The sequence below is a fragment of the Notamacropus eugenii genome, chromosome 4 (genome assembly GCF_028372415.1).
Source record: "Notamacropus eugenii isolate mMacEug1 chromosome 4, mMacEug1.pri_v2, whole genome shotgun sequence".
Classification (NCBI taxonomy): domain Eukaryota; kingdom Metazoa; phylum Chordata; class Mammalia; order Diprotodontia; family Macropodidae; genus Notamacropus; species Notamacropus eugenii.
The window spans coordinates 276,398,119-276,417,947 of NC_092875.1; the positions used below are offsets into that span (position 1 = coordinate 276,398,119).

Sequence of the window (19,829 nt, forward strand, 5' to 3'; positions counted from 1 at the left end):
TGTCTAAGTAATATGTTGAATAAGGAATGGATGGTCAAATCCTGCCATATCCTTTTACAGCAAAAATCAACAATAACAACAACAACCACAGCTCTAAAACAAAAGATTTCTAAGTTTCTAGGCTGATGACTCAGTTGTTTGTTTGGGGGTTTTTTTTGAGTGATATTGTATGCAGGAAAATTCCAGCAGAACAAAAAATTTGGATGGTGCCTTGGAGGTTACTATTGTAGGATTTTATCTTCATTTTCAAACAAATGGGATGAGGAGGCCTAGTTTTTTTTTCAAAATACTTGGTAAGACAAAAGAATTACTGGGACTTTCTGACTTGAATATTTCATTATTTTCCTATCTCTGAATGCATATTATTATTATTAAAATGCTAAAGGAATATTAGACAACATATTTGCTTAAACATTAGTGACTCCTTCAGTATGATCTGGGTACTTATAGAACAAACCTATAGGAACCTATGTCTTCAGACTCACAGATCAAAAGGATCAAATGAATAAAGAAAAAGAATAGAAGAATTTGGTTCTTCTTCCTGCTTCTTGAGTATTCCTATCTATGTGACCTGGGGCAAGTTGCTTGATATATTTGAGTCTCAGTTTCTTTATCTGTAAAATAAAGATAACAGTAACTCTAGTACCTACCCTCATAATGTTATTGTGAAACTCAAATAAGATAATCTCTTATGCATGTCAGTTGAACTGAATTAATATGAGAGACTAACACTGATATAATTTATTATTACAGTGCTGACATTAGCATGTGAAAGAGTTCTATTTAAAACCTATTTTTCATGTTACCGTTCTTAAAACATACCTATTTTTGGCAGCAAAAAAAGTATTATGAGAATTAAATACATGTAGTCATTTCTGAGTTGAAGCTGAGAAAAATTTTCTTCCTTTGCTACATAAGCATTTTTGAGAAAGTTCAAATGTAGGTATAGCCTTCTTATACAATGCAATATAATACAATACAAATGAAAAGTTGTGTATTAATTGAATCATAGTTTAAACTGCAGTAACAGTTTGTTATAAATAATTCCATGATAAACCTTTTTTTTAAGTGAATAATTCTTTTGAAAATGAACAACTAGTGCTGAACTAATTTTGATATGTTTGCGTAAGCTGGGTATACTTTTAGTTAACATAATTAATGATTATGTCAGTTTAGATATCATACAATTAGTCCTTCTTAAAGTTCTAGTTATTACAAAATTCTGAAGGAAAATGATAACAAATATAGCCAAGAATAAGAATAGCAATTTTGAGTTATTCAGAAAATGTTCATTAATTAAAAAGTAGATTTGGGGGTCACACTGTAGAAACTTTGTCAAGGAATCAATCAATAAGCAGTTATTAAGCCCTTACTATGTACCAGGCACTGGTATACTATATATTCCAGGCACTGGGGATACAAATACAAAAGTAAGACAGTGCCTGACCTTAAGAAGCTTAGATTTTTTTAACCAGGGGTAACTTTTATCCATCCATCCAGCTAGCTACCTCTCTCTAAATTGGTTTCCTTTGTAACCCTATGTATATTATTTTATGCATTTAAAAATATTGTTATGAGAAAGGTTGATAGACTTCTGAAGAAGTAAATGGCACAAAAAAGGTTAAGAACTTCTGGACTAAGGGGATGTTCACAGATAAACAAATACAGGATACAAACCAAATAAATACAGGTCCAAGGGCACTAATGACTGTGGGAATCCCAAAGATAGGAATCTCACCTCTTAGAGGATATGGCACTTGACATGAACCTTGATGGGAGGTAGAAACTCTGAGAGACTGAGGAGAAAAGGGAGAATATTCCATACATGGAAAACAATTTGTACAAAGGCACACAGATTGGGAGATGGGGTATCTTATAACAGGAAGGAGCAAGTAGGGCAGCCTGATAAGTAGAGTGCTGTATGAACAATGTGTATAAAGAATAGCTCATAATTGGTCTATAAAGATACTAGCTAGAGCCAGAACAAAGACTTTAAAATAACAAATTTAAGTTTGTATTTTATCCTCAAGGTAATAGGGAACCACTGAACGTTCTTGAGCAGAAGAGGGGCATAGTTAGAGCTGCATTTTTGGAATATTAATTAGACAATTATGAGAATTGGTTGTATGGAGGAGAGAGAGTATAACTTTTTACGTTTAAAAGATTTCCTTTTTTTTTCTTCATAATACCTTTTAAAAAATCTTGAGGGTTAAAGTTCTTCAAGAAAAATTTTAAAAGTGCTTTAAAAAAAGGTTGTATTGAGCAACACAAAATTTAGAAAATACAAAAGGGCCCCACATAACCATGGTCACCAAGGTAAGTACAAATGACCAAGTATGGTGCCTAATTCTGAAATTCTGACCATGGCACCCTTCCCTCGCCCTCCCCTCCCCCCCTTCCCTTCATTCATCTCCAAAGGTTTCCTATCACCTTCGGGATCAAACATATAATCCGTTGTGGGGTTCCAAGTCTTTCAAACCTTGATGCACGTAAACCTTTCCATTCTTCTTTTATCTTAATCCCTGCCCCCACTCCCCTACTCAGATCCAAACACCCAGTGGCAGTTTCCCGAACAAGACCCGATCTCAGGGCACCTTCACTTGCTGTCAGCTTTCCTGACATTTCAGGAAATTTTGTCTCCCTCCTCATCTCTGTCTCCTAGCTTACTTCAAGTCCCATCTAAAATCCCACCTTCTGCAGCAAATCTTTCCCGATCTCCTATAAAGTTAATGATTTCTCTCTGTCGATTTCCAGTGTGTATACTGTATCTATCTTGTTTGGACATAGCTGTTTGCATCGCCTCCTCCGTTAGACTGTGAGCTCCTTGCGAGTCAGGGACTGTTTTCATACCTTTCTTTTGTATTCCCAGCGTTTAGCACAATACGTGGCACATAATAGATACTTTATAAATGTTAATTTACTGACTGGTTAATTTGATTGATTGACTGGGGGCAGGCTACCCCAACCCTTAGAATTTTATCTTTTGTCATTTCGGTGGTTTTGTGTGGTGGTGTTTTTTGGGTTTTAAACTCTGAACTCCCCATGGTCCTGCTTTGAAATAATAATAACAGTCACAATAAAGCTTGACCAGGGTGAGCTAACACAAGCTCCCACACGCCACAGCCCCAACTCAAACTAAGTTCCCTCCCTCAATTGCACAGTTAAACATCCCTTAAGCCCTCCCACTTCGGTGTGGACCAAACCATTGCCTCCACAAGCTAAGGCGGCCATAAACCCGACATCACTGTCTCTCTCGGCCAGGGCTCGGCAAGCTCACGGATCCCGATAGGAGCCGACCAGACCGCACTTTGTTCACCGCCGGTCTGCCCTGCAAGTTGGGGCGCAGGGCGCAGCGGGGGCCGGCAGCAGCCCGCTGCCAAGCTCCCCCGCGGGTGCGGGGGCCGGTGGGCAGGGCCCGGTTTTGCCGAGCTCTTCTTTCCTCTGCCAGCGGCGGCTCCAGCTCCGGGGAGTTTCATTCAGGGTCTGGAGGAAGCGGTTCGTGCACTGCAGGCGGCGGCGGCTTCTCCAGGGACTCTCGCTCCACTTCTGCCTTCGGGGTTCGTTAGTCGGCGTCTCCGGGGAGGCTGCAGGGGCCGTGTTTGCTGAGGCAGGAGGTGAGGCTTGGCCGGGGAGCCTGGGGGGGTTGGGGATGCGCGCCGCCGACGCTGGGCTGCCAGCCGTCGGAGCGAGCGAGCTTGCGAAGGCTGGAAGCAGGGGATGGCGGGGGAGCGCACAGCTGCCCAGCTGCCTCCGCCTCGGCCGCCTCCAGTTGTGGCAGACACCGCTGCCCGGGATACGCGGCAGAAGCCAGCGAGATCCTGCCCCCTCCCCCCAGGTCCTCGCCCTCCACCCCTTCTCCTCGTACCCCTTGTACGAGCTGGCCAGTGCCGGCTGCGGGGTAGCATCCAGACCCCATCTGTGGGTGGCAACAATGCGGATCAGCCGCAGGACTCTCGCTGGGATATGGTTACTCCCCCACCTCCCTTTCTTTGCACCTCTGTCGTATCTTTATTGGTTTTGCTTGATTTAGTTTCATAGGAAGGGGTACCGGTTATTAGGTCAAGCGGCTGAAGTTTCCAGCTTTCAGTGAGGAGAAAACTGCTGCTGTTTGAAGTTGTGTGTGTGTGTGTGTGTGTGTGTGTGACTTGTTTAGAAAGCCCCCCCAGATCTTGAAGTTGCAGCTTCAGAAGTTAATCTGGGAGGGGGAAGGGATCACCACTTACCCAGATCTTAGACCTACTTTCCTAGCCCGGTTTCTGTGGTTCTTCCTCAAAGAAAATCGAATCGTTTGTGCCAAATACTTCTGGGGAAACTACATCAATGATAATTTTGCTTTGTCTTCCCATCCCTATTTGGGAGGTTGCAACAACTGTAAATCCTGGGGCTCTGGAAGTTGTCCCCCTTCCTCCGCCCATTATGGTCTCAAATGTCTAGGCTTTCTTTGAAAGCACACAAATTTGAAGGAGAATTAAATTATCTTTGGTTCACTAGTGCCCCAGATCGCTCTGTGGAGTTCAGTAACTAGGCAATAAAACATATCCAGGATGCTGTGGGAAGCCCCTTATATTTGCTGCCTGAGCATTGGATTTCTGTCCTATTATTGTTATTACTACAGACATGGATAGTGCAAAGAATAGGGACGCCTTCCTTCAACCCCTCCCCCCTACCCCTTAAGCAGCTTTATGGGGAAGGAAGAGATCTTTGGTGTGTCCTTTAATTCCTCTGTAAAGTGGAGAGAAAACACCTGGTGTACAAGGGAGAATAGGAAGACTGTGCTGTTTAACCCCTTCAGGTTGTTAGGCAGATTAAGTAAGCATCATGATAAATGTGCTCATTTTCTATTCTGCCTGTGATGTAGGCATGCTCTGGGCTTTTTCCTTGGGGCCAAACTTATGTCCGATGCAAAATCTGGCACACATCTGTCACAACATTACATGAGACTAACTCTTTCAGTGGTTGACTTTGAAAGGGCTACTGACTGGTCTATTTTCAAAAGGGACTATGACAGTAAGATTAAAGAGTCCTCAATTCAAAAGATATTTCCTTGGTTTCCCCTCTGTTGATATCAAAGATCTTTTGTTTATTTTCTTCCTATTCAACTATTTTCTTCACTTTTATGATTCTGTTTATTGTGTTTAATATATGGCATCACAGCCTGTGGTCAGCCAAATATGACATGAAACTATTAACTTTATTCCCAAGTTTTACCTGACAAGATAGATTTCAGCATTGACGATATCTCAGTATATTATTATAGCTGATAATTGCTTAAGCCAAACATATGATACACCAGGATGAAATTACAAATAAAAATGATTTGGATAGGAGTAATTTTTTTAACTTCTTGGTAATCAGTGAATACTGAGTGAACTTCAGCTGGTGAAATATATTTGAGCTATTTGGAAATTTGCTTTTTGCCACACCCTTTTAGCTGTCCCCCCAAATATGTTTGTGGTTAACCCTACATCAAAATTAATTGATGTTGTGAGTTTCCTTTTTAGACTGAAGTACTGATTTGTATATTCTTACTGCCTGGCAAAGTTGGATTAACTTCCCAGTGTCTAAAGGTACATTACTATAGCGGTACATTGCCCTGGTACCTAAGTGCTGCATCCTGAAAGAGTTAATAGACAAAGTCTCCTAAGGCACCTAGCAGCATAAAGGGTCCCAGAAATTGGAAAGAATGTAGCTAGACACTATTTCTCTTGCCTATGCTCCTAAATCCTTTAGCAAGATGCATTATTGCTTTTAAGTTTAAATTGATCTCAGAACATTTTTCTTATACAAGTTGATGGTAATATTCCCAGTCAAAATTTACCATAAGAATATGTGAGTTGCCTAAAGTATCACACCATATTTAAGGGAATAAAAAAATAAAACCATCATATCTTTATTCCTACCCTTATGATGAAATTGCTAGAATGGAATATGTCTAGTAATTATGTGGATAATGAAGAAAAGACTTTCCTTCTAATGTGCCTGATTAAAGAAAAACTATGCTAGTTTTCTGAAAGAAGTTTCATACTAAATTTTTTTCAAGAAAGTAGACATTTTTATTTTCAAATTCATCTTCTACTCTTGAAAAGTAGTACATTATTGGCTCTTGAAAGCAAAGATAGTGCAGTGGCAGTAGATGGTGCTATGTGGAGTAAGCAGACTGTGTCACATTTATTGAGAAAGTAGGATATCATAGTCCATAGTGAGAAAAGCATTGGATTGGGAATCTGGAGATGTACCCTGACTTTAATCAGAAATATGACCCATGGCAAGTCATTTAACTTCTTTGGGCACTTCCCTCATTGGTAAGTAGAATGGATTGGACTAGTTGGCTCTCTGTATTTAACCTTCCTTGCCATAATAATAGTAGCTATTATTTTTATAGAGCCTCCTATTAGCCAGTCACTGTGCTAAGCACTTTACAGTTATCTCATTTGATTCTCACAATAAGCCAGGAAGGGAGGCGCTATTATTATGTCTATTTTCATTTCTGTTGCCCAGCATTACTGGGCAAGTATTCCACACTCCTGCATATGTTAAAATATACATACAGATTGATTTTGTTGTTGAATCATTTCAGTCATGTCCAACTCTCGGTGATCCCATTTGGGGTTTTCTTGGCAGAGATACTAGAATGGTTTGCCATTTCCTTCTCTAGTTCATCTTTACAGCCGAGGAAACTGAGGCAAACAGGATTAAGTGACTTGTCCAGGATCACACAGCTAGTACCTGTTTAAGGCTATGAGGTCTTCATGACTCCAGACCTAATGCTCTGACTACTGTATCCCTTAGCTACCTCAACCCAATTTCCAAAGATACAGGAAGTTTAACAGCGTGAAATCTTCTAAATAGCCTTTCATGCTTTTTGGACTTTACACCAGGCCAGGTTTTCACTGGAAGAACCAAGATGTTAGACAAATGTTTCATGTGATTATCAAGTGTAATTAGATGAAAGGTCTCTTCCCTCTATGTTTCCCTTCTCCTAATACAGTAGAGCACTTATTAGTGAAGCCTAAATAAGAAAAACCTTCAACTAATTTGAATTTTCTATGCTACTTTTAGCAGAAAGACAGAAATGGCAGGAAAACAAATTAACAGGAATGTATTTTAAAAAATCAATTTTCAGAGTTCATCCTAGGGTTAGTGTACATTCAACCCAATTTTTCCTTTATTCTGCCTCTCTTTCTTTAGCTACAGTGCCACATATTGAGAATGGGTATGAATATATCATTGATGAACAAACACTCCATGATCCTGAATCGTTTAAGAAAGGACGTCTCTATATCTTTATTTAATCTGTGAAACAACTATATGGCGCAGTGGATAGAGTCCAGGAAGCTGAGGAAGACCTGAGTTCAAATGTGGCCTCAGACACTAGCTGTATGACTCTGGACAATTCACTTAACCCTGTTTGCCTCAGTTTCTTCGGCTGTAAAAATGAGCTGGAGGAGGAAATGAGAGACTACTCTCGTACCTTTGTCAAAAAAACCTCAAATGGGGTCACCGAGAATTAAACATGACTGAAATGACTCAGCCCCAAAATCAATCTGTACGTATAGTTCAACATACGCAGTAATGGTGCAAATTGTGCTAGAGATTTTAAGAATGAATTTCAGCCAAAAGGAGGGTTTCCTGATAAACTCTTAGTTAACCAGAAAACTTTACTAAGTAGAATAACCTACGTACCCCAAGAATTTGTTAACTAAGGTTTTGCTCTACTCCTTTTTTTTTTCTCTGACTCTGGAGCCAAGGTTATTCTCTTTTTCATGACTTGGACTGAAGTTACTGTAGTGTTTGAACCCTTTAGATTCTGAGGGAGAGTAATTAAAATGTTATGGACTTTCTAAGGAAATCATTTAATCCTTAAGAATTAATATTCCCCTTTTTATTACTGTTTTGCCTTTTTCTTTTAATCCTAAGTATGTGTATGGATAAATGAAAACATAACTATGTAGAGCCTTCTTTTTTGGGTCCATTAATTATTTGATCTAGAGAAAACTTTCCCTTTTTCTTTTGATTCCTTGATTTTTATTATGTAAAATGATACCTTTCTATACTAATCTTTCTGCCTCACAGAAAACTCTGAAGATTGTTGATTCAAATCCTTCCTTTATGCATCCATTGTTTTTACTTTATAACTTATAGGACTGCATTAATGTTAAAAGTGTGTTGAAATTTTCGAATATCAAGGGAAGCAACATTTTGCAAAAAGTTGAGAAATCATTTTGGACTTTTTCAGATAAGTTTATAATTCATTTGTCAGGAGACAAACCTTAATATTGGCCTTTTAAAAGTATCAGTTATGAAGTGAATCTTCTCCAGAAGGAGAAGAGTGGACTTTGAACTTTTAAGGATTAATTGGAAAAGACACATTATTAACTCCAGTTTAGATAGAGATAAGGATTGCTAAATCCTGTAATGTCCTTTTCCAGTCAGTCTTTAAACCACATGGATGAGTTTCTGAAATTTTGCCCTCTTCAGTGATTTTCTTTCTGGTGATAGGAAATTAGCAGAGGCTAAATCAGTAATGATTTCTATCCTAGCACCTTATATTTTCTTCCTTCTGATTATGAGAAGGAACTAAAAAACACACAGTTGATTTAGCCACACAGGTTGTTAATCTGATCATTTCTTTAAAATTGGTAGAAAGTACTAGGTTTTTGTTGTTGTTGCAAAAAAAAAAAAAAATGGCGTTTCAGTTTTGCTAAGAAAATCACCACGAACTAAACATTTCCAAGACATGATTTTTCTATTGGGAAGTCTCAATAAGTAAAACAAATTACTTCCTTTTTTCCAGCATGTTCAATGGTAAATAGGGAACATGTGGACAATTAAATAATTTGAAACTGGCATCAAGCTGTGATTCTAAAATTGTAAATACTTTAGAGAAAAGTTCAAAGGTGACTACCTAAGCTAGAGGAAACTGTAAGTTATTTAGGCCGACAGGTTTTTGGAAGAATTAGTAAGAATCCCTCAGTATGTTTTATACATCAAGCCAAGATCAGCGGCTTTCACAATTAGGCTATTCCAGATAAGGCTTTAAAAAATACACAGGCGTATAGGAACTCTTTCAAGAGGTTATGTAGTTTCATATGTTTAATAGTCTTTTTTCAGGAAGAATTGTGGTATGCTTCAAGATCTATTATTTTTGCTGGCAGTTTTCCTAAATTGATTGGAGGTTATTGTAAAGAGAGTGATGATCAAAAAGAAAGCAGTTTGTCTCTTTTCTTTTTATTGTGATTTTTTTTGTGTCCAAATCATGAATAGATTTTTAGAATTCGAATCTCAAGAAGTCAATTTAGTGAAATCACCTGTCTCAAAGAGGGGAATTAGAAAAACAGTCTATTGAATTTAGTTTAAAAGTTTTTGGGGAAAAATGGTCCATACAGTGTATCATATATCAAGATTCATTGTTCTTGAAGTTACTTCAGAGGCCATGTGATAATAGCAGCTTCATTTTACAGTTGAGGAAACTGAGGCCTGGAGAGTTTAAATAACTTGCCCAAGGTTGTCCATATAAGTTAAAGAATCTGACTTAAATCTAAGTCCTTTGACTCTGGTGCTTTTATTCTCCATTTTACCACACTATTTTCCTTGGCCTGCAGAATTGATACACACATAACACAACTGTTTCCTCCATTACAGCTCTGCACATAGACATGCATGGTACTACCCTAACTCCATGGTACTACTTACCCATCCCAAACCGTACATGTGTTTGTTCCTGGCCTTCCTATAACTAGTGGAGCTGAAGTATAGTTTCACTTCATATTCCATTTTCCTCTGTGATTATAAAGCAGGAGATTGCTAAGGGAAGGCACTGTACTAGTCCCAGTTGGCAAGCAGACAGTTAAGCTGGTTTCTCCTACTCTTACCATGGTCTTTGGGATTTTATAGCATCCCTAAGTGTGCCAGGAAGATAGTGGAGAAGGCCAGTGGCCACAGCCAGAGGCAGTGCTGGGATTCTTTAACTCAAGGGTCAAACCGAACAAAAACAGATTGGAGCTGTCAGTCCTTCTAAACAAAGTTCATTTGACTTAGGTCTGACACACAAATTGTGGTATGGTGTTTACTATTAAGAAGATTCTGGAGTAATGGGCAGTTTAAGTTTCTTTAGGATATTATGGCTCTCTTGTTGTCTTGCTCAAGTATTTCAGAGAATATTTTTATATTTTTTATATTTTATGTTTTATATTTCATTTCATTTGAAGCCTATTTTACTGAACCCCTCCTATCATACATATCCTCTTCACCTCCCTTGATTGTAAATTCCTTGAGTGAGGGTGGGGACTGTATCTCCTAGCACTTAGCCTAGAATCTTTCACTTAGATGAGTTTAACTAGATGGATCTGTGATCTCAATCATGTTGCTACTCCCTCCACTGGTGCAGATTGAAACTCCTCTAGGCTTTCTGTAAATCCTCCCTAGGGGATAGACCCCCTTACAGTGGCTTTAATGTCCTGAATACCCTAACATTACTTAGACACTATCTGTTATCTCTCAGTCTTGCCACATGACCAGCTGCCTTGTTTTCTAAGGATATGTGAGTTCTAGTTTCTTTTATAACAAAAATGTCAACATGAATGGAATTATTGAGTGTTTCTAGATGTGCCAACTTGTGAATTGTTGGGAAAGAAAGATCACACATGGACTCGGATTCCCAGTAGTTAAATTAGTGTTTATAGAAGACTTCAAAAGTATGAGGTTAACCTCCTTTGCCTCATTTTCTCCTATTCTGTCACTCTCCCTGCAAAAAACAGAAGGGAACAGAATAAGATCAAAGGCTATTTTGTATTTCTTTGTTTTCATGGTCATCAATTCTAATTTTTTAATATTTATATGGAAATATTTATTGCACGTGGAACAGGCTAGCTAGGTGTATCTTATACAATTTCAGTTTTGTTGGCAAGATCCAAAGCATCTTAGTTTGAAGCAAGTGGTGTATAGGCCTCCTTATCCTAGTCCTGAGCAGTATGTTGAACTTGGCTCAGTGTCATACAGTTTCTTTATAGTCTTTTGATGTTTATCTGCCTTTCCTCATCTTTGACTAGTTTTTTTGTCTTAAATGCTTCCTTTGCTACCTTTGGTGGCATGTTGGGGGAAATGGGACTCCAAAATTTTGTTCATAATCTAGTGGTCAACCTTGTGATGATAAGCCTCTCAATACTTTAAGTAGACTGTTCCTGGATAGTAAACTGAACTCTTCAGAGTTTGCTGACTGGATTAACCAGTAATGTCTTTTAAGAACTTGAAATCACCTCTGGACATTTATAAAGCATTGCAGTGGGACATTTGTAGAAGTCACATAGTAAGGGTTTAATAAGTTTTGTTTGTTTGAATTTAATGAATAAATGTTTGTGTGAATTGAATTAACAGGGTGAGATACTGTTATTATAACGAACACTTTGGACAGTGTAAGTAAGGCTCTAAAGACATTTTAAGCTTTGCGCACCCTAGATGATAAAGGCAGTATGTTCTGCCAAATGTTGGACTGGAATATAGGACATTGTTGGCAGCTTGACAGAATCACACTGCTGGCTGGCCTGGCTGGGTAGAGCCCTGGAAATTATTTTGGAATCTGTCTTCTCCTTAGTTTTTACTGAACTGTGTTTTCATATACCTTCTGAAGAAGTTAAGACACTTTGTGTATGCCCATGAATGTTCTTCAGCATGGATCACCATTATTATTTCAACAGCATAGTGTCTTGCATGTAGTATTCATTTAAGAAGTATTTGTTGAATAATTTGTTGAATTTTTGATGAGACAGTTGGGTTAAAGTCTTGTCTGTTATACATACTAGCTACATTGCACTTATCTCTCAGAATTCTTGTGAGGATCACAAGAGGTAAAAAATTGTAAAGTGTTTAGAAAAGAGCCTGGCACATAGTAAATATAAATACTACATGAATGTTAGTTATCATTATCCTCACCATCCTCATCTTTATCACTCTATGACCATAGGCAAATTGCTTCTTGTGATAACATGCTAGTAGGTCTGCCCTCCTGAAGTCTCTCCCCATTCCAGTGCATTTTAAATGACCTGCCAGTCAGAATGTATCTGAAATGATAACTTGAAGTTCAGCTTTCCTGACTCCAAGTTCAAGTTACTGTCTTTTAAACTATACTACCAGTCAAGCAACATTGTATTTGATGGATAACGATCAACACAGATACCCATGCGTACACAGAAATGCTTTAGCTATCCTCCCTTGCCACCATGGTTTGCATATTCTCTTGGTACAAATTCAGTAAAGAAAGTTAGAAGAAAAGAGGAAAGAATGATATCAAGGAGTCAAACAGTATCGTGGCAGATTGTTTGGGAAATGATGAATTAGGGATACTTTGATGTGGCAAAAATGCTGGTTTTGGTGTCAAAGGATCTGGCTTCATATCCTGGCTTTTTTATTTGTCCCTATGTGACCTTAGGCACATACCTCTCTATGCCTCTGTTACCTCATCCGTAAAGTGAGGGAAGTGCATTAGATGATCTACAATGTCTCTTCCAGCTCTAAATCTTTAAGTTTTTAATTCTCTGATGTTGTATATATAACTTTTTATTAGTTGAGTGTTTGATCCTTTTAATCTACTCCCTGATTTGTGCTCATTTGAATGTTCAGTGATTGGAATGCTGAGATTATTAAGTGTCAGACATGTTTTTCTTTCCATCAAGATCTATTCTTACTCAGTAACTATGTGGAAAGAGATGAAGTGATTTTTGGTTTTTAGTATGAGGTCACAGTTTCTTTTTGCTGCCTTTTGGCCTAGGAAATTAGATTGTGAGTAGGGATGAGGCGCTGACCCGAGAAATTAACCCCTTTGGAGGGATAGCCTATCTGATGATTAACTGAAAATTCAGTGTCAAATGGTGAAACTGTTTGAGCGTATGTTCCAGATAGTTTTTTGGGTTAGCCTCTAGGATCTTTGGATGATAGCTTTAAAGTGCCTATTAAAGAAAGCCACAGTTATAATTTGTAATTATAACTATGTATTTGGAGGAGAGTTAGAGTCTCATAGATACTGTAGTACAAAATACACTATTGGACCACACTAAGGAACACAGGAATACCTCGTTTTATTGTATTTACAGATATTGTGGTGGATTTTGTTTGTTTGTTTTTACAAATTGAAGGTTTGTGGTAATCTTGTCAAGGAATTCTATCGGTGCCATTTTTCCAACATCATGTCTTTGTGTCACATTATGGTAATTCTTGTGATATTGCAGATTTTTTATTATTATCATATCTGTCATGGTGATCTGTGATCTTTGATATTACTATTGTAACATTATTTTGGGGCACCATGAATCACATCCACGGAAGATGGCAAACTTAATCAATTTTTGTGTGTGTTCTGACTGCTCTAGTTGACTAGCCATTCCCTGTGTCTTTCCCTCTCCTCCAGCCTCCCTCTTCCTTGACACACAACAATATTGAAATTGCCCCATTTAATAACCTTACGATGGTCTTTAAGTGTTCAAATGAAAGGGAAAGTCAATCTATGACATTGTTATCTTATTTTAACAAATTGCCGTAGCTACCTCAACTTTCACCAGCCTCCACCTTAAGTCAGGATCCATTATCATTGAAGCAAGATCCTCCACCAGCAGAAAGATTGACTCACTGAAAGTTCAGATGATGGTTAGCATTTTTTTTAGCAATAGATTTATTTTTTAATTAAGGTATGTACCTTTCATTTAGACGTAATACCATTGCATGCTTAATAGACTACAGTATGGTGTAAACATAACTATATACACTGGGAAGCCAGATAGTCACATGACTTGATTTACTGTGATATTTGCTTTACTCATTTATATTTATTATTTGCATCTGAGAAGTATGCCTGTACTTAATGTCCAGTTGTGTTGTAAAGATCAGTCAGTCAGGAAGCACTTAAGTACCTACCAGGTGCCTGACATTCTTCTGAATATAGGATAGGCTTATATGAGAACGATTTATATTCGTTTTCAATGAATTTTACTTAGAAAATATGAATAAAATTAAAAGTAATATAAATATGTAATTTGTGTGTGTGTGTTTAGTTAAGACTCGTATTATTCAGTGTTAGTAAATAAGTTAAATAAATTAGTAAACAAGTTCCCCAGTTAGAAATGACTTTAAATGTGTACTTCTGTGAAATCAGTGGCTACTTGTGTGTCCTATTTTGGGAATATCATGCCTTGTAGCTATGTGACACCTTTTTTCTTTTTGAACTCAGCAGCACTGAAGTGAACCGCCTAGGCTAATAATCCCTTGTTGATATTACTAAATGACTTTTCCAGAGTCATTCTAATGTGAAGAATTCTGACGGCAAAGCCTCAGTTCAAAACAGATATTGTGATGAGAAGCACATGCTTCACTCTTGTCATTTCCCACACTGCTATTGGGCCCTGTGGATTAAAGATAAAGCAGAGCTCAAAAGGTTTTTTGTGGTTTTTTTTGAACAGTGTACTGCCCCACATCTTGTTATTTAATGCCCCAAAGACCTAAAGTACTCTTCTTGTTTTAACTTCTATTTTTCATTAATTCAGTGACATAATTTCTGTAATACAATCAAACTATTAACAATCAGGCCAGCTGTTCCTAAGCACCATCTAAATGATTTTATAGGCACATCTTGCATATGCTTGCCCTTACCCATTTCATAATAACATCATTAACACATTAACAACCAAATCCCATTGTAAAGTCCAGAACTCCCCTTCCCCAATCCCAGTTATATATTGTTTGATCTCCATAGGCATAACACATTTATGTTATATAATCTCAACTAATCCTTCACTGTTTTGTGGCCATCCTTTTATTCATCCCTGAATGACTGTCTATTACACTTCCCACAGTATCTATTCTAAATCTTCTCTTCTCAAGCTTCCTACAATCTTCCTTTACCCTCATTCCCAGCAAACGAGCTCATTGCTTGATCTGCCGAGGAAATAGAGGCATCTGTCCTGAACTCCCCTCTTCTCCCATATATAGCTCAGAACCCTTTTGTGTCATCTTCCATGCTTTACTCCTTATTCCATTCTCTGACAAAGAGGTAGCCCTTCTTCTTGCTCCAGGACAGTCCCTGTTTCCAGGGATTCCAACCCATTTCTTGAAGGTTGTCCCTTGGACCTTCCCTCTCTTTACTTTACTTTGATCTTCAGTTTCTCCCTGTTTAGTAACAACTTTTCCATGTCTTTACACACCTTCCCAGGTCTTTCCCATCCTTAATGAATCTTCATTTGACTGTACTGTGCATTCTGTGAAGTTATTGTCCTATATCACTTCTCCATCATTCCTCGTGTCCAGTGGCTTGTCAAGTCTTATTGATTTTACATTTATAATTTATGTTGTACCTGTCCCTTTCTCTCCATCCACATGGCCACCACCTTAATTCTCACCCTCATTACCTCTGAGCTGCAATATTGCAACAGCTTCCTAATTGATTGTCTGACTCTATATTTCTCTGCTTCGATTCATCTTCCACACAGGTATCAAAATATTTTTCATATGACACAAATCTGATCATGTCCTTCCCTGACTCAAGCTTCAGTGCTTCCATATTGCTTTCACAATAAATTTGAAATGCCTCAGAATGGTATACTCTTCATAGTCCTTCTCTAGCTTACCTTTCCATGCTAATTTCACTTAATGGCACTTTAGGTACTCTGCATTCCGTCCAAACTGGTCCAACTGCTGTTCCCTGAACTTAACATTCCATTTCCTTCCTCCTTGTCTTTTCATAGGCTATCCCCTCATGCCTGGAATGTTTGTAACCCTTGCCCTCACTTATTAAAATCCCCAGCTTCATTCAAGGTTCATTTCATGGGCCACCTTTCAGGAAAAGCCCTTTTGGAACCCAGAGTAATTCATGTTCTCTCCTTTCTCAAATTATATTTTTATCTCCATATGTCATTTCCCTAGTAGAACCTTGGCTTCTCGAGACCTTTTTTGTATCACTAGTGTGATAATTGTGTATCACTAGTGCCTAGCATAGGACCTTACTTAAATACTTATCGAATCTGATTGTTTTGGAATCCTGCCTATGATACTATGACACTTAGTAGACACTTTGTATTACCTTGGGTAAGTCACTTAATTTCTCTGAGACTTGGTTTCCTCATCTGTTAAAATGGGGATTCTAATAACACTGACACCTAACTCACAGGTATGCTGAGAATATTAAAGGAGATACAGCTCTTAAAAAACTTAAAGCTCTACATAAATGTCAGCTGTTATTGTCTTTTGTGCTTATAAGTTTTACCTCCCTGTGAAAGACTTAAAGTTCTATATAACTGTCAGTGGTGCCTTTTGTGCTTATAAGTTTTACCTCGCTGTGAAAGACTTAAAGCACTCTATAAACCAGCTGTTATTGGGGGTGCCTTCTGTGCCGATAAGCTGTACCTTCCTGTCCTCCTGCTCTTTCAGGGAGTGATTGCTCTGTGTTCCAGTTTGAAGTGTCGTGAATTTTTCAGAACATTAGACATACCTATAATTGAAAGTAGGCATACGTAAGAGGCAGTCATTAATCTATTCATGCTGCAGTCATTAAGTACTACCATATGATAGGCTCTGTGTTAAGTGCTAGGGATACAAGGAGCTTACAGTCTAACAGAGGACACGATATGCAAATATATACCAATTTTCCCTTCAAGGAGTGCACATTTTAATGGGGGAAAACAATAAAGGCAAACTAGAAAGGGACAGAGTACACGTATGGAAGCAGGGTTTGGAAATGGATAGGAAGTGGTATAGAGGCTTGGTTCTAGGTAAGATAAGGCAAAAGGCTCATCTATTAGAACCCATTTTTCTGGTGGGAGGGGGAATGAAGAAGCTGAAGATGATGGCCAGAATGTAGGCTCCAATGGCTGGGAAATTGGCTTTGTATGTCCAACTGGTCTGTAAAAAGAAGAAGGGGGATGTGTGTGGTTGAGCCCATCCCTAATGGATTGTTTTGACAGTCATTATTATAAACCATTGAACGGTTCTGGCAGGAAACTTCCTCTTGAAGTCAACCAGACTGAGCTGGAATGTCTTCCCAGAACAGCCTACTTTTCCGTATTGGGAAACTAGCACCCCTGACTGAATAAATTGGCCTAGTCTGCCTAGACCAAGTGCTAGGATTTTGTGCCTTTTGATATGAATCGTGATGAGCAACACACCATATTCCTGCCTTCTCTTTCCTTCAGACACCCCTGCCACGTGTCTCCCTGCATGCATCCCCCCAACTCTGTGAACAAAGAAATTAGGACCACATGCCCATGAGCCACCTCTCTAGCTGTCCAGTGGTCCTAACTCCGTTCCTCTTTTGCATGTAACACCCAGCTGCTGATGGTATAAGTGTATCATGAGCACTAAACTGTACTGATTGTTCTCTGAAATGACATTTACCGTGTGTAGACATGGCCTTAAAGGGCTGTCCCCAGTGTGTAAATCTCTGTGTAGCTTGTTAACATGAAGGATGTACAGCTCAGTATTGCCTATTTGAGATCAGTGGTGCAGTGTTAATGTAACAGAGAATGCCTATTAAAGGGAGAAAAAAGAGAGTTTGCTAGCTTTTGTTTTGTTTGATGGTGGGATTTTCAGTGTCATTTTCCCTATTTTTTCCTCTTGCCCCTTTCTTGGTTAATAAACTAATAAAAGTTTCTTTGTTTTCTTGCATTTGTTATGTAAAAACATAAAACTCCTATGGGAAAAAGTTGTTCTTTGTCAGAAAGAGGCTAAATTCCAAAGCTTCAAACAGCAAACCTTGTAACAGACAAGACAGCTTTTATCTGTGCTAATAGATTTTTAAAATAGATAATTTGTCACCTTATAGTCTCATGAAAGAAAACTGAGAACCATGAAAAGCTTATTGGCACAGGAATGATTTTTTTTTTTGCACCACTTAAGGTAAGACTAACACCTAGTTTAATTTCATTAAAAAGAAATGATGCCTCAATATTGACAGCATTTCTTTTTAAGGTAGCAGAGTGGCTTGTTACAGACAGAGATTGGATTTCATGTTTGGATGCTAACAGACAGCTTGTTGAGTGACCCCCATGTATATCACAAAGGATAATGAATTCAAGAGAAAGGAGAAATTCCTCCATTTTTTGGAGGCAAGCCCTTTTTACTAATATTAGACCTTTACCTAAAGAACATGATGAAAAATGGACATAACCCATGGACCATCATGTAATGCCATTTCACTAGATGGTGAGCTTCTTGAGGGTAGGGACTTGTCTTTTGCTCTGTTTTATCCCTAGTGCTTAGCACAGTGCCTGACACATAGTAAGCACTTAGTAAATATTTATTGACTAATACCAAACAAATGAAAATAAAAAAGTCTGTTACTGGTGACCATGCTACTCCCAATGTTCTCAAGTCCAGGTTTCCCTCGCTTCCACTTACTTCCTCATGGAACCAGCGTCCCAACATGTCAGTTAGTAGGAATTCAAGGGCATTTTAGTCCACTCTTATCTTACCTGAGGTAGTATTTATTCATCCAACCTCTCCCTGAAGACCTCTAGGAAGGGGGAACCTCCTGCTTCCTAGGACCTGTCTGTTCTACTTTGGGATATCTTGAATGGTTAGGAAGTTTACCTTTTTGTGAAGTCTGTTAGCCTCTGTATCTTCTACCCAGTGATTTCTGAGACCAAAAAGAACAAGTCTAATTCTTCTGCCATAGGACAGCTCTTGAGATACTAGAGAAAAGCTATCACCTCCCCCCTTCCCGTGTCTTTTCTTCTGTAGGTTAAATAAGCCCACATCTTTACTTTATTCAACTGATACATGTTCTTGAGTCCCTTCACCATCTTGGAAGCCCTGTTTTGAGTTACTTTCCAGCTTATCAGTGACTTTTTTTTTAGTGGTACCTAGAACTAAATATTCTAGGTGTTTAACCAGGGTAGAACTCAACAAGACCATTACTGTCTGCCCTCCTTCCTACCCTTGCCACCTGTAGTTCTGGATGCTATGCCTTTCTCAAAACAAAACAAAACAAAACTTTACTTATTTATACATTAATGTTGAGGGCTGGACTAGAGTTTAAGAAAAAAAGAAAAGGAAAATAGTTTATGATTCAGAGTCCTTTACAGAAGAGAAGAGAGGAAGAAGACAGGTTATGAGGAAGGGGAAAAGATAGAGGTGCCCACACATACACATACACACAAAATGAGGAGAGGTAGGCTGGGCAGCCAGGGTCAGGGCTCTTGGCTGGTCACCTGCTTCATGTAGGTTTTCAGCAGGTACGTTTTAAAGGCTGTGGAGTTTGTCCAAAGTTCAGCAGTGTGTGTGTTCAATGGGCTGTCAATGTTGATTTCTCTCAGCAGGATCTGGATAGATAGTAGGATGGTCCTGACATAATTCAGAGCTGACCACTTGTCTTTGAAGATGTCCAAACGTATATATGCCTTTGGTATTCACATTAGAGTGGTAACAAGGTGTGACAGATTTCACAGTGGGGGCCTTATATGGGTAGTCGCTGGGGAATTCCAGGGAGAGCTTGTACCTTAGGTCTTCATATACTGTCCTAGCTACCCCATGGATGATCCCAGCCTACCTGAAGAGATTGTCTGACTGGGAAGGCAGATACACTCCTTGTCTCCGGACATCACTAGAATCATCTTGTCCATGCCAGACTCAGCCCACTTACAGGAGGCATCAGTGGTACTGACAGCAGCCTGGTCGAAGTTCCTGGAGGCCATGGGGGACTGGAGATGAAGGAAGAGAAACTTCTGGGCAGCAAGTGCCCCAATGCCTTTCTTAACGTAGCTTAAGAATGCATTAAAATGGTTTTCTAGCATTGTATGTCCGTGTTGCATAATTCTGAGTCCAACACGTAGAGACATGAGAGTCAGGAGACTATG

At 38.8% G+C, this 19,829-nt stretch overlaps 1 protein-coding gene and 1 pseudogene across 2 annotated transcripts in view; one reads left to right on the top strand and one right to left on the bottom strand.

The window, feature by feature from the left end:
• The first annotated feature begins 3,482 nt into the window (after window positions 1-3,482).
• The window catches only part of FAM110B (family with sequence similarity 110 member B), a 201,457-nt gene continuing 185,110 nt past the window's right edge, over window positions 3,483-19,829 (top strand). The window contains exon 1 of one of the 2 annotated variants that reach the window (XM_072604634.1): window positions 3,483-3,614. The gene's annotated coding sequence lies outside the window, so the exon portion shown is untranslated. The remainder of the gene's footprint in view (window positions 3,615-19,829) is intronic. The other variant, XM_072604635.1, reaches the window with a different exon arrangement.
• On the bottom strand, window positions 19,083-19,694 carry LOC140501259 (ubiquitin-conjugating enzyme E2 C-like; annotated as a pseudogene).